This window comes from Prionailurus bengalensis, chromosome D3, assembly GCF_016509475.1.
Source record: "Prionailurus bengalensis isolate Pbe53 chromosome D3, Fcat_Pben_1.1_paternal_pri, whole genome shotgun sequence".
In the NCBI taxonomy this organism is placed as follows: domain Eukaryota; kingdom Metazoa; phylum Chordata; class Mammalia; order Carnivora; family Felidae; genus Prionailurus; species Prionailurus bengalensis.
The window spans coordinates 9,099,852-9,114,950 of record NC_057356.1 but is presented as its reverse complement, the minus strand read 5'-3'; the positions used below and the strand labels follow the sequence as shown (position 1 = coordinate 9,114,950).

The window sequence follows — 15,099 nt, the reverse complement described above, 5'->3', positions numbered from 1 at the left end:
AGTAAGTAGGCCAAACTGCCTTGAGGCAGGGCATGGGAAGTTTCTACTTCTAGCCAGGAGCATGAGGCTGAGGGCTCTATTCGTCTTTTTCTTTTGTTTCTCTCTTCCTTTCTTTCTAGAGAGAAAGAGTGTGCATACGAATGGGGGAGAGGGGCAGAGAGAGAGACAGAGACAGAAAGAATCTTAAGTAGGCTCCACGCTCATTGCACAGCCCGATGCAGGGCTGGATCCCATGATCCTGGGATCATGACCTGAGCTGAAATCAAGAGTTGGACACTCAGCTGACTGAGCCATCCAGGCGCCCCTGAGGGCTCTGTTCTTGGCTTTGCTGTTGGCTTGCTGTGTGACCTTAACTAAAGCACCAGAGGTCTCTGGGTTCTTCGCTGCTCAAGTTCCTATTACATGTGTTTCAACACCGTATATCAATCAGACAGGGATGGAGTCCTGCTGAAGTGAGTGCTTTTGGCCCTGGGCTTATCCCTTAGAGCTAGGATCTACAGGCAGAAAGATAATTTCAAACATCTTCACAGGTTAACTTGACATAAGAGGTATGAATGTTGTGAATTCCCAAAGCAGCCTCAGACAAAGGGAGAGGGGGCCAGGCTGGGAGGCTGAGGATCAGCCTGCTGTGACATCTACAGAGAAAGCCACTTAGGCACGGTGTGTCTCAGTTTCCCCGTCAGTAAAATGGGGATAACAGGGTCTACGGTAGAGGCTGTGCAGGGATTCCGGGAGCACGCCGAGCCCCATGACAATGCCTGGCCCCCGGCAGGCTGAGTGAGTGCTGCCTTTATGCTTATAATTATGACTTGTGGCAGCCGTGGAAACCTCCTGCAAGAAGCTGGTGACATACCACGTGCTGCACTTGCCATCTGCTGTGGCATCAGCTCAGAGGCCAGGCTTGCCTGGGGCTGCTCCCCTCAACTGGGCCCGACAGGGGTTGCAGAGCTAGGCCACTCCTGCTGATGCCGGAACAGGCAACTCTTGTATCGTGGACTGAACTGTGTCTCCCCAAATCCATGTGTTGAAGCCCTAACCCCTGATGTGGCTGTACCTGGAGACAGGGCCTTTAAGGAGGTAATTAGGGTTGAGTGAGGACATAAAGTTGGAGCTCTAATCCCACAGGGCGGTGTCCTTATGTGGAGAGGAAGACACCAGAGCGCTCTTTCTCTCTGCATGTGCACAGACCAAAAGCCACGTGAAGACAGCAAAGGCAGTCATCTGCAACCAGGAGGAGAGCTCTCACCAGAAGGCAGCTCTGTTGGCACCTTGATCTTGGACTTCCGGCCACCAGAACTGTGAGAAATACATTTCTTTTGTCTAGGCCACTTGGTCTGTGGTATCATTACAGCAGCCTGAGCAGACTAGTACATCTTGCTTTGGGGCTGCCTGTCAGCCTAGCTGGGACTTTCTTTGAGGTTCCTCCCACCAAGCCTCCTTCCTCCCCTCCCCTCCAGGTTCAGATCAGCACTGCCATCTAAAGGCTCTCCCTGCCTCCTCCTCCTCCTCTTCTTCATCCTACATAGGCATCTCCCCCATTACCTCTTGCATATCTAATGCCATCTTAGCATCGGTCTGCTTCCATGGGACCCAAACCAATATGTGACTACTCTTTCTACTCTTGGACCCTTGGTTTTCCCATCTGTCAAATGGGAACAGCCACAGTGCCTCCCCTGTGGAGCTGCTGCTAGAATCTGCAGAGCCTGTGGATGTGAACTGAAGCCCACAGTATGGTGCTGGCATTGTCCAGTGATGAGTCTGGAGTGGGCAGAGCTCACGGGGTGGGGGTGGGGTACATACAAGTCCATGTACAGGCTTCACTCGGCACGAGCTTGTTGAGCATCTGTCGGGGGCACGGTGATGCCTTGTCTGTGTATAACTGATATCCCAGTCACAAGGATATGGATGGGGATTTATCCTAAGGACAGTGGAAAGTGACATGTTCCATGTGCCTTTTTCAAAGGCTCATCCAAGCTGCTGTGTGAAAAATCAGCTGTAGAGGGAGCCAGAGGGGAGGCAACTGTGAAGGTCCAAGCAGCTGAGATCAGGGAGGTGGCGGAAGGGGGGAGAGTGTTCAGATTCCAGAGGCAGACGGGAGGAACTGATAGTTTTTCCTATCAGGGTACTAGGTTGAATAGTGTCCCCTCCAAATTCATGTCCATCCAGAACTTTGGAACTTGACCTTATTTAAAGACTTTATGTTTTAAGTAATCTCTACACCCAAAATGGGGATCAAACTTTCAACTCCAAGATCAAGAGTCGTGTGCTCTACTGACTGAACCAGCCAGGTGCCCCTTGAACTTGACCTTATTTAGAATAGGGTCTTTGCAGAAGAACTCAAGTTAAGATGAGGTCCACTGGGTTAGGGTTGTCTAATCCAATAACTGGTGTCCTCCAAAGAAAAGACGACAGAGAGAGAGACACACAGAGAAGACGGAGGCAGGGATTGAAGTGAAGCGTCTACCAGCCCAGGGTGGCCTGCTACCACCAGAAGTAGGAGAGACAAGTGGAACAGGTTCTCCCTCAGAGTCTCCAGAAGGAACTGACCCTGCCAACAATTTTGGACTTCTGGCCTCCAGAACTGAGAGTGTACATTTCCGTGGCTTTACTACATAGTCTGTGGTGATTTGGTATGGCAGCCCCAGAAAACTAATACATCATGCTCTGGAGGACAGAAATCCCAAGTCTGTTGACAGAACTGTGCTCTCTCCATCTGTTCCATGCCTTTCTCCCAGCTTCTGGTGTTGCTGGTAATCCTTGGCTTGTAGCTCCTTGGCTTTGGCTCTGTCATCATGTGGCCTTCTCCTCTGTGTCTCTTTCTCTCCTCTTCTAAGGACACCAGCATACTGGATTAGGGTCCACCTAACGACCCCTTCTTAACTTGATTATATCTGCAAAGTCCCTGTTTCTAAATAAGGTCACATTCATGGGTACCAGAGGTTAAGACCTCCACATGTCTTTTTGGGGCACACAATTCAACCCATAATACATGGTAACTGACTGGATACCAACTGTGAGAGAGTCAGGACTGAGGGGCTGCCCAGACTCCAAGTCCCAAAGGAAGGAAGTCCTCACTCAAGTCTAAATGTAGTACTTCCCTCCTGCTGTACCCATTTCACCTGGCACCCAGGGAACAAGCCCATTGTGTAAGAGGAAGCAGCAGCTCCCGGGCTCTCACTCTCCTGCGGGTTTATCCGCCCCAACTGTGGAGGCATTGGGCTATGGCTTCAGGAGGATCTGTGTCTGAAAAGCACACAGCAATGATGGTGTCATACTTCCCTGGGCATCTCCTACCCTTTATTTCCTCCCTGCTGGTGCATAGTGGGAATTCTGAGATTTTACGGTGTGTGGGAAACCCATTTCTTCCCACCTCCCCGATCTGGGAGAAATCACAGAGCCCTGAGCTGTACTGCTGGGGGTTGAGTTAGGGAGGAAAAAAATTACTAGCATCCAGACGACTGGAAGATTGCCAAATTACACGTAGGTAAAAGGCTTGGCTGTGGTGGCTGGCAAATCCAAGGGTTTCCCGCTTACTTTATCCAACAGCATGGTTCGATCCATCAGCTAAATGTCACTGGCTGCTCTTACAAACACAAATTGAAAGAGAGAGAAGTGACAACAGATCTTTAAAATGTTTGGAAGAGGTTCCTCAGAGAACCTGACAGTCGCGGGGAACTGGGGGCATCTTGCTTTCATTCCTCAGTCTTCTCTTTCCCCTTGGGGCCCTGCTATGGCTTTTCACATAGTAGGTGCTCAGTAAATGCAGGTTGTTTTCAGCTTCTAAGTTTGTGGTTATTTACTATAGCAACAACAGGAAACGAATAGTTTCTAATGCAGCCATATATTCATAACTACATTTTTTGGAAAGATTATTTGAGAGACACAGAGCACGTGAGCGGGGGAGGGGCAGAGAGAGAGAGAGAGAGAGAGAGACAGAATCCCAAGCGGGCTCCACACTGCCAGAGCAGAAACGTGAGGTCATGACCGGAACTGAAGTCAGGAGCTGGATGCTTAACCGACTGAGCCGCCCAGGCGCCCCTCACCAGTACATTTTTACTGAGCACCTACTATGTGTCAGACACTATTACTTCACTTGCCAATTGTTTTCTGAGCATATGCTGTCTGCCAGGGAAGTTTCCGAGCCCTGGAGATAGAGCAGTGAATAAGAGGGAATTTCTGCCTTCCTGGGGTTGACGTTCTAGAGAGGAGAGATGGACAAAGGACAAATAAACCAATGGCAGTAAGTGGGTAGAGAAGAAAAATAAGGCAGGGTCAGGGCAGAGAGTGGCCTGACATGTGTGGTGGGGGAATGGTGCTAACTGAGGCAGGCTGGTCAGGGAAGGCTTCTTGAAGGAGTGGACGTTTGAACAGAACCTCGAAGGGAATGAGGAAGCACCGGGAGATACAGGCCCCATTAGTCTGAGAAAGGGTAGTAGACCCTTATGACCAGCTGCCCCCTGCCCCAGTTACTTTCCTAGAAACACAACTTAGCTCGACCTTCACAACAACTGACCCATTTTACAGATGAGAATGTGGGGCTGAGAGAGGCTGGCAATGTCTGGGGACTTTCGGTGCCAGCTTCACCCCCCTTCCCTGTAGGCTGGTCTGCGTGTTGCTGCCGAGGGTGGTAGGTGGGTTCAGAGCAGGCTCTGGCTCTCCAAACACTAGTTTCTGGTCTTTGTTCCCCAAATTCCAGCTACCATCAATCCTGGAATGGGTGGGGCACCCATATCTGGGAAGCTAGGACATGGGGTAGACAAGACGCCCTGCCAGTATCTTTAGTCAGAAGCTCCAGGGAACTGATATTTCCTCACCTCTCCACTCAGGTATGCCAGGCGCTTTACATATATTTACATCTCATTTAATCATCAAAACAATCACCTGAGGGATGCTTATATCCCCATATTCCAGATGAAAAAACTGAGGCCTAGTAAGGTCACCAAGCTAGAAAAAGGCGGAGCTGAATTTAAACCTAGTGCAATCCAAATGCCAGGCACTGGCATACTCACTTCACAACTGCTGCATCCACCTGCCCCTAAAAGATTACCAACCTAACGTTCGTCCTTATGTGACTCAGAATTTTTAATTTTTTTTTAATTAAAAAAATTTTTTTTAAGAGAGAGAATGAGTAGGGGAGAGGGGCAGAGGGAGAATCTTTTTTTTAATGTTTGTTTTTGAGAGAGACAGAGACAGAGACAGAGACAGAGTGTGAGCAGAGGAGAAGCAGAGAGAGAGGGAGACAGAATCAGAAGCAAGTTCCAGGCTCCGAGCTGTCAGCACAGAGCCTCACGCGGGGCTTGAACTCAATGAACTGTGAGATCATGACCTGAGCCAAAGTCAGACACTTAACCAACTGAGCCACTGAGGTGCCCCAAGAATCTTTTTAAAAAATGTTTATTTATTTTTGAGGGGGGGGGTGGGCAGAGATAGAGGGAGACAGAGGATCCGAAGCAGAGAGCCTGATGAAGGGCTCGAACCCACGAACCGTGAGATCATGACCTGAGCCAAACCTAGATGCTTAATTGAGCCACCCAGGCGTCCAGAGAGACAGAATCTCAAGCAAGCTTCACGTTCAGCATGGAGCCTGACACGGGGCTTGATCCCACGACCCTGGGATGTCCATGACCTGAGCCAAAATCAAGAGTCGGACACCTAACCGACAGACTAAACCATCCAGGCGCTCCTGTAACTCAGTGTTTTTTAACTTAAAAATACTTTAAAGGAATACCCTGTTACATTATTGTAAACATAATTGGGACCCTGCATCATAACCAGGAGGTGCTTTAAATCATAAAAAATAAACATAAAGAGGGGGCGCCTGGCTGGCTCAGTCAGAAAAGCATGCAACTCTTGATCTCGGGGTCATGAGTTCTCTATACCCACGCTGGGTATAGAGATTACTAAAAATAAATAAATAAACAGATAAAAACTTAAAAAAATAAACACATAGAAAACAAACAAGAAAACTGATGTTGTTAAATTCTAGTTAGATGCCATTTCTACCCAAGGCCGTGAGCCCAAGGCTGGATCTCCCTTGGTTAAAAGGGGAGATTCACAGGCATTCCATAGGTGTTTAAGATGCTCTGGCACCTGACGAAAACTTCATCTAGAAGGAAGTAGGAAGGTGACAGCTGGCACGCTATGTGTTCAAAGTTTCAGTGCTGTGCCAGGTACACTGAAGCTGCTCCCTATGTCAAGCGACCTCACCTGGGGAAGAAGCACTGGGTCCCACCCAGCCCCCAATCTCCAAAGCGACCTGTGTCCCCCTCTCTGGCATCTGGCAAGCCTCATACCCTGGTGTCCGGGAAAGTGACAAAACATCCCCACAACTCCTCCTTTGGAGCCAGGGAGCCCCGGTTTCTGCCGGGCTCAGCACTTCCACCCGAGACCTTTCAGCCAAGACACGCAGCTGCCCAGAGCCGGGCCGGGACTCCCCACTTCACTCCTGCGACATACAGACAGTCGATATATAGATGAGGGCAGCGGCATTGGGAATCAAACGGCCCTAGATCCAACCTGAATGAAAAAGCCCAAAACAGGGGACCCAGAATCAGAAATGTTTGACTACAACAAGTCTTTTGGATTAATTGAGCACGCTGGCAGACACAGAAGATCAAATGTGAACCATCCGAGGGGGCAGGTCCTGGCGGGCGTGCAGGGAGGGGGAACGTCGTCAGGAAGTGGGGTGCCTTTGTCTTACAGCCATCAACCTGCTCTTTATGCATCAACTGCTTAATAGAATGACTAATTCATTTTGGTTACGTCGGATCTAACCCCTTAGAGAATACTGTCAACGGATCTGTAATATTTTAATACCACACCAGGCTTTCCAAAGGCGTTGTTGAAGGAGATGGTTAAAACATCATCTATTCCATCTTCTACCACTAGCTGATGCTGTTGGTGTTTTTTCGGAAAGTGTCTATGGGGTTGGCGGGGGGAGAGCCGGGGAGATAGGAAAAGCTGTCTCATTCCTCCCACTGTGTCCATCTGAAGGAAAGTGGCATTCGGAGCTTTTTTTAGGAAAGCTGGAGCCGCGAAGGCTGTCCGAGAGGCTGTTTAGAAACACATATATGCAGAAGTATGCGTGTGCCCCTCCAAAATATCTTTGAGACAGAAGCCTTCTCCCATCTGGGCCCAGGCTCTGGGCGCCTGCATGGGTGGGAGGCTCAGGCTATTGGCGGCAGCAGCGAGACTAACTTTGATCCTTTAATCTTAACTCTTCCATAGCAGATGGGGCGTAGGACCCTTACACGAAGCCGTGAGCCATGTGTCCGCCCACCCCCTCTTCCCTCCACCGGCTGCTTTGGGGGTCTTCTGGCTTAAGCATGGACAGAGGGGCTGGAGAAGGTCTTCCTTCTTGGCACGGGGTGGTGGTGGTAATCACAACACTACCAACATAACTGCAGTTACTGTTTACTGAGCACTTACTAGGTGCCAGACACTCACAGGACTTTTACACTCTTCACCATGCTTAATCCTGTCAGAGGTACCAGGAGGTAAGTGTGCTTCTCCAGAACAGGAGACAGGCTGAGAGGTAGAACCAGTTACTCAAGCAAGGTCACCCAGCCAGGAGCAGCAGAGCTAGGACTCAAAGCCATTCCCATTAGAATAAAAACAAAGTTCCCATATCCTGAGTTTCACAAATTCTAGACAGGCAGGGATAGTGTGTATTTTTGTTTGTTTGTTTGTTTTTTGTGCCCACCTCCTCCCAGGGACAGTGTGTTTTGCTTAACACTGTGCTCCTGGTCGTGAGTGGAGTGCCTGGCAAACAGTAGGTGCTCAATGAATTGCATGGGGCTACTATTCTGTGCCAGGCGCCATGCTAAGGGCTCTCCATTCTCTCCAAATGCATCAACTGGCCTATAATTAGATAAGATCATTATCCATATTTTACAAATGAGGAAACAGAGGATCAAGTGCAGTATGAAATGGGAGGCACAGAACGGGGGATTGGTCCTGCTCTGTAGGCAGGTCCGTCAGCCTGGAGTCCTGCTGGTGCTCCTCCTCACATCACTCTGTTCCCTGAATTTGGAGCTCTGTGACTCCGTTTCCCCTCAGTGAAAGTACCAGGATTTGGAGCCCGGGGCCAGAAGAACAAGGAGTTCTTGGCCACTGGGGGTTAACTTGTTCCTCTTTCGGGTAACACATTGCATTTCAGCAAAGGGTTCACCCTCTTAGTCTAGAACCTCCCAATCTACTGGCAACAAAGACACTTGGCTGTTTGTCACTCTCTTTGGAGGTCAAACCTCCAATGGTTTTGTCCAAATCCTTTTAATTTTTATTATTTTTAGTTTAGAGAGAGAGAGAGAGCATGAGCGGAGAAGAGGGGCAGAGGAAAGAGACAGAGAATCTTAAGCAGGCTCCATGCTCAGTGCTGAGCCTGATGCAGGGCTTGCTCCCATGACCCTGGGATCATGACCTGAGCCGAAATGAAGAGTCAGATGCTCAACCTACTGAACCACCCAGGCAGCCCATCAATTTTTAAATTAAACCTCAGCTGGCTTAGGAGCCAAGTGTCAGGATTTAGGCTCTACCACTCTCTGCTGTGTGACCTTGGGTAAAGTCTCTGAGCCTACATTTTCTCAGCTACACAATGGGACAGGACGGTGGTCCCTACTGCCAAGGGGGCTTTGGGGATCATGAACTTGTTTCTGTTGGGGGCTGGGCTCACTGTCTGACACACAGGAAGCACCCGAGAAACAGCCACACAATGATGGTAGTTTATGCTTTAGAACCAAGTTCAAAGAGTGTCTTCTTTGGCTGTCCTGCCTTGGACCCCTTTTTCTGCTGGGTGTTCTGGCCATCTGTCTTTGGGTTATGTTGTCCCTGACAGATTTCGAGTCTCTGAGGGCAGAGGAAGCTTCAAGCTTGAATTCCCATAGGGCTCAGCACTAGAAGGTGCTCAGAGAGTGAACTGGTGAAAAGCCACAGCTGAAATGCCTGTCTTTCCTTCTGAAAGGGAACAGCCACGTATTGAGCACCTACTGGGTACCAGCGTCATGCCAGATGCTTCCATTTAATCTTCTTCTAGTCCTTAGTTACCAGGAGTAGTGAAAGTCAGACAGGTGGCCGTGGGGAGAGAGCACTTCTGACAGAGGAAGTGGCAAGGGCCAAGGTGTGGCAGGAGATGGTGGGGTAATACCTTCTAAAGTTAACTACCATTTTAGGGAAAATCTGGCCTTGTTCCCTACCGGATCAAGTGAGCAGAGGCATATTCAGGGAGAAAGGGAAGGAAGTGAGAGCAAGCAGAAACAACAGTTTCTCATTACATTAAAATCCTTGTTTCCTATATTTGTGAAAGTGGCTTATCCACTAGATGGCGGTAGAACAAGTCATTTAGGACAAATGCACATTTAAAATCTTAACCTCCTTCACTACTTCCATCAACCTGTATTTCAGATGGTTCAGATTCATATTTTTAAAAATTAAGATCACAAAAGTACTAAAAAAGCCCCTATAACCTTTAATCAAGAAGCGGTTTTAAAAGAATGACATGAAATCCAGAAGCCATAAAGCAAAGGTTTGGTAAGATTCCCTGCTTTCTGCAAATATTTTTTGAATGCCTGCTATGTATCATATACAAGAGATTACAAACAAAAGGCAAACTAGGGGGAAAGATAGGAGACATGTTTATCAGGACAAAGGTTATTATCCCTAATATACAAAGAGTGTCTACAAATCATTAAGAAAATGATCTGATAGAAAAATGGGTTGCATGTACATGAATGGGTGATTCACAAAAGAATATGAGTGGTTCATAACATATGAAAAGATATTTAGTGTAACTAATAAATGAATGAGCACAAAATAAATCAAAAAGGAGAAAAAAATTCTTATTCTTTCTGATCACTGATCCTGGGTTTGTGGTCAATGCGTGGCTATGATATATTTTCCTTCCCAAGTTTTCTTCCTTGTCCTCAGAACTACAGCACAGTACCAGTAAGCTGTGCATTCCAGAGCACCCTAAATGCCCAGTGTTGGAGAGGGGGTCCAGTAAGTTACAGCACAGTCACGCAAGAGACCATTACACACGATGAACCAAAGCTACCCAGGACTTTTAATAACACAGGGAAATACAGATGCTCATGTTGGTTTAGTAAAAGGAAGGATGATTCAAAATGGTACAAGCAGAATGAACGACCGTTTGGAAAAAATACGCAGGGAAAAGATCAGAAAGAAGAGGTGTTCCCACTGCTTCTCCAGTAGGTAGTTTGCCTTCTTTCTACCTTTCCGTATTTTCTGAAGTTGACAGTTGTGCATATGTGGCTTTTATAATTGGGGAGCATTTTTTTAAAACCCTAAACACCATAAAACATTTTCCTATTCCAGACTTAGTAACTCTGTTGCCTAAACTGCTCACCTCATGTCCTCGATAAATGACAGAGCCTTGAGATTATCAGCAAAGACCTGTGATCCATGTAACTTACATTCTGATGCCAGCTTTACAATGGGCTGGTTATTAAACCCTGCCAAATGCTTTCATGCCTAGCATGGTGAATCCTATGTCAAATGGTGAGTAGGTTCTAGTATTATCTTTCTGCTAAAGACATAGAAATCAGAGCTCAGAGAGGTGTGGGCCCTTGCCCAAGGTCACACAGCTCAAAACCACCAAGCTGGGAGTCCTACCCAGCTGTGTGTGACCCTGCAGCTTGAGCACCTAAGCTGACCAGACTTGCCTCCTGAAAGAAGCAGCAGGGAGAGAAACGCCTGTCAGGAGCTGCCATCTCCTGCACTGGATTTTTAAAAACCAAAGTAAAGCAGAAAAAACATTTTGGGGCACTCACCTCTCTCTTCTTATCTCTTCAGCAGTGTTCCTCTGCCTGCCCTCTTACTTGCTCTCTCCTTGTTTCCTTTTTTTTTCATTTTTTTCTTTCTTTCCTTTTTTTTTTCCTTTTCCTTTTAACTAATCACTCAGTTAACAAGTTAGCTTTGTGAAGCTCAGGTCGGTACCTAGTGACTGTGAGCGTGATAAAGAAATCAGCCGCCACCGATACAGAAGTCAGAAAGGTTTAAATCAAATCATCCTCCACAACAATGACATTAATTATGCTTTTAACACGTTTTACTGCTTTTTTTCTCACTTCACGCCACATCTGTGTGAACAATATCCAAAAGATTTACGGTTTTCTTTCGTAATTACAGACATACAGGCTGCACACTTATCAAAATACTTGCTGAGCAATCACGCCATATCGCATTCTCTGCCAAAGATTTGTGTTGGCAGCAGTCATTCAAAACAAAAATGTTGAATCAGGACTTGTGTGGCTTTGGAGGGGGGTGGAAAGTATTTCGACAAATAATTTGCCTGTCAAGAAATATAAAAACAGGAGAGTGTGCATCCTGGCAAATTTTCTAGGAGTGTTATTTTTCTGGAGGGGGTTGGAGCAGTGTGTGTGTGTGGGGGGGGGGATAGCGAGCAGGGAAGCTCCGAGCACCAAAAACACATCTGACATTTGGTTCTTGTGTCTGAGGATAAAATTTAATGAGAACAAAAATATGTCTTCCTAATTCCCCTAAGAAATCATTAAAACATTTTGTTATTCTTAAATGTCTCGAAAATGAATTAGAGCCCCTAAAGGGGCCGTTCGAACGGTATGTCTCCATCAGTTAAGGCTCCTTTTCTCCAACTCAGTGACAGCTAGGGACGTGCGTCTCCCCCGCCTCTCCACTTCTGGGGAGCAGACTTGGGAAATTAGACGCGTGGAGTCAGCACCAGACTTGGAACGACCCCTTGGGGAGAGGGCAAGAGGGCATGAGGGCCTTCTGGAAAGCTCCGCACCAGTCCTGGGACCTCTCACAGTCCCTGGCTGGCACTGTGGCCCTGTGATTGTGTAAAGTGAACCCCGGAATTAACGGCTCTTTGACAAGCAAGGGCCATAGCCTCTCCTCGCCCTCAAGCACTAGACTTGCTGGTGCTCCCCGAGGTTTGCCACTAGCGATGATCATTCGAGCGATGATGTGGTCACCACTGCCACCGGAATGCAAGCTCCCTGAAGGCCGGATTTGCATCTGCAGGCTCATGGCTAGGTCTGCAGTGTCTAGCAAGTACCAGGCACATGGCAGGTACTTGATAAATGCTGAGTAAATCAACATGTGACAGGCAGAGGGCTTTAGTTGAAAAGGCACCTTTACATTCAAATGCCTCTTCCCCTCCCCCATTTCTATATCTGAGTCTTATTTCTAATTCATTCAACAATTATTAGGTACTTACTAGGTACCAGATTCTGGGTATACAAACTCAGCATGACTCAGTCCCAGGCTTAGAGAATTTCACTTCTAGGGAAGCCAGACACATACATGATGATGAGAATAGCTCAGTCTCCAATTTCTACAAGAAGAGGCTGAGATTCAGAAGGCGAATTAATTTGTCTACAGTCACCCAGCGAGTAAGTGGTCCAGGTAGGATTCCACCCTGAGTCTAGCCCGGAGCCTGGAAAACAAGCCTGTCTCAGTGCTGCCCTTGATGCTACAGGGGAGGTATATGAGGCCCAGAGGATGAGCCTTGTGTGGGAACTCCTGGGAGACATCTGTGGGGTCTGCTGTGGGTTACTCTCCAAAGTCATTAGTCACGGAGCCTGTGGGACCTTAAAGACTGAAGACTGATGGAAATTAAGAGGGTTTATTTTCCCATGATTTTTCCAGATACCTTTGATGAGAGCAGAGACATAAGCAAAGTGCCTGCCACGAATGGGGCCTCTCAGCCACATGCCTGGTATGGTCCTCAGTGAGGGTGACACCTGCTGGGGCTGTGGACATGGCTGTCTAGGCCTCTTGCCCCACAGCCATGTCCCCATAGTGGGTGTAGAGCCCTAAGGGCCGTATGGTCCAGCCTCAGCCATTCTTGCTGCTGAAACATCCTCATTGAGAAGACTCACGCAGCATTCTGCTCTCCTGGGACTAGAGGGCAGGACCAGGGCAAGGAGGGTGTTTGTAGTATGCACATGCCTCTACATGAATGATGGCCCCCAACATATATCCATGCCCTAAAGCCTGGAGCCTGTGAATGTGACCTTATTTGGGAAAAGGATCTTTGTAGATGTAATTAAGTTAAGGATCTTGGTAGAAGATCATCCTGGATTACCTGGGTGGGCCCTAAATCCAATGACCAGTGTCCTTATAAGAGAAAGGAGCTGAAGGTTTGGGACCCAGACATATGGAGGAGGGGCCATGTGAAGACAGAGGCACAAACTGGAATGATATGGCCACAAGCCAAGGGACATCTGGAGCTTCAAGAAGCTGGAAGAGGTTAAGGAAGAGCCCCTCCCCTAGAGGGACCTTAATTTTGGATTTCTGGCTTCCAGAACTATGAGACAATAAATATCTGTTGTTTGAAGTCCCCCACTTGTTACAGTAGCCTCAGTAAATGAACACAGACTCCCTTGTGTAGGCAAGTTGTCACACAGAGCAGACATTCTGGAAATATTTGTTGAATGTGCTGAGACCTGAGCCTCGCTGCTCCTCGGGCATCAGACTCAACCTCTTTGTACCCCAGTGAAGGGGAACTGGTTGACCTGTTTCCTTGGGGCTTGTAACACACAGAGGGCAGAACAATCTCTTTTCCAGGTAAGTGCTTGCTGACTGTCTATCTATCTATCTATCTATCTATCTATCTATCTATCTAAGACAGAGGGGGGGGGGGAGAGAGAGAGAGAGAGAGAGAGAGCAAGCAGGGGAGGGGCAAAGAGAGGGGGAGAGAATCTTAAGCAAGCTGCATGCTCAGTGCTCAGTGCACAGCAAGATGTGGGGCTTGATCCCATGACTGTGAGATCATGACCTGAGCCAAAGCCAAGAGTCAGATGCTTAACTGACTGACCCACCCAGGCACCCCAGGGGGAGTACTTTTTAAACTCTGACATGTTCACAGGGCTCGGGGAGCTTGTGAAAATGCAGAAGCTGACTGGGGCCTGAGGTGCTGGATTTCCAACCAGCTTGCAGGGGGACCACACTTTGAGTAAACAGGCTGAAGGATTCCCTCTTCTCCTAGACCATGGGACATGAGGGACAGCCTCAAGTCAGCACTGCTGTGTCAGTTGCCTAGGGCTGCCGTGAAAAAGTGCCACCAACTGGGTGGCTGGAAGCAGCAGGTATTTACTCTTTCACAGCTCTGGAGGCCAGAAGTCTGAAATTGAGGTGTCAACGGGGCCCTGCTCCCACTGAAGGGCCACAGGGGAGGATCCTTCTCGCCTCTTCCAGTTCCTAGTGGCCTCAAGAATTCCTGGACTTGGGGCCACATCACTCCAACCTGTACCTCTGTCTACACCTGGCTTTCTTCCCTTGTCTCTCTGTGTCTTCTCTTCCTCCTATAAGGACGCTAGTCATATCCAGATGGTCTCATCTCAAGATCCTTAACTAATTACATATGCAAAGACCCTGCTTCCAAATATGATCATATTCTGAAGTTCAGGGTGGACGTAAATTTTGAGAGGACACTACTCAAGCTACTGTGGTTGCCCACGACAGATGGAGTGAGGGACCTTCTCACCCCACGAACACAAAGATTCCACAAACAACCTTGACCTCGGGTAGAAATGATTTTGTCTTATCCATGGCTTGGCTTAGTTGGGATTTCATTTTCTTCTTCATAAACCTCAGCCCCAATCACCAGATAGTATGGATTCCTGGGGCTGTGTGGAGGGGCCCGGAAAGGCCTGGGGGGCTGTCTGGGTGGAGGGAGTTAGCACAGAGAGTCCCCTCCCAGACCCACTGTTGTTAAGCAAATCACTACACTTCTGTGTGCTTCCTTTTGAGTCAAGGAATGAGAAGGTGGCATAGGATGGGCCATTTTGGAAAAGGGAAACTTTTTACAGAAATGTATCTGTATGTCTTAGGTGAACAGCTCAATGTTCTTAAACTGCTCACTGCTCTGTGATTGACACTGAGATCAAGAAACAGCATCTCTGGCCCCCAGAGGCCCCTGATAGGAACTATCGCCCTCTTCCAACAGAAATCACTCTCTTGACTTCTAACAGTACAGGTTAATTTTTTTAGTTGAGGTGAACTTTCTAGAACATACAATTTACCATTTTAAAGTGAACAACTCAGTGGCCACTGGACATTCACGATGCTGTGCAACCACCACCTCTATCTAGTTCTAGAACA

General features: G+C 47.9%; 1 protein-coding gene across 5 annotated transcripts in view; it reads right to left on the bottom strand.

Annotated features, from left to right (window-relative positions):
• The window catches only part of CUX2 (cut like homeobox 2), a 264,392-nt gene that overhangs the window by 46,405 nt on the left and 202,888 nt on the right, over positions 1-15,099 (bottom strand). The gene's annotated exons all lie outside the window — the stretch shown is intronic.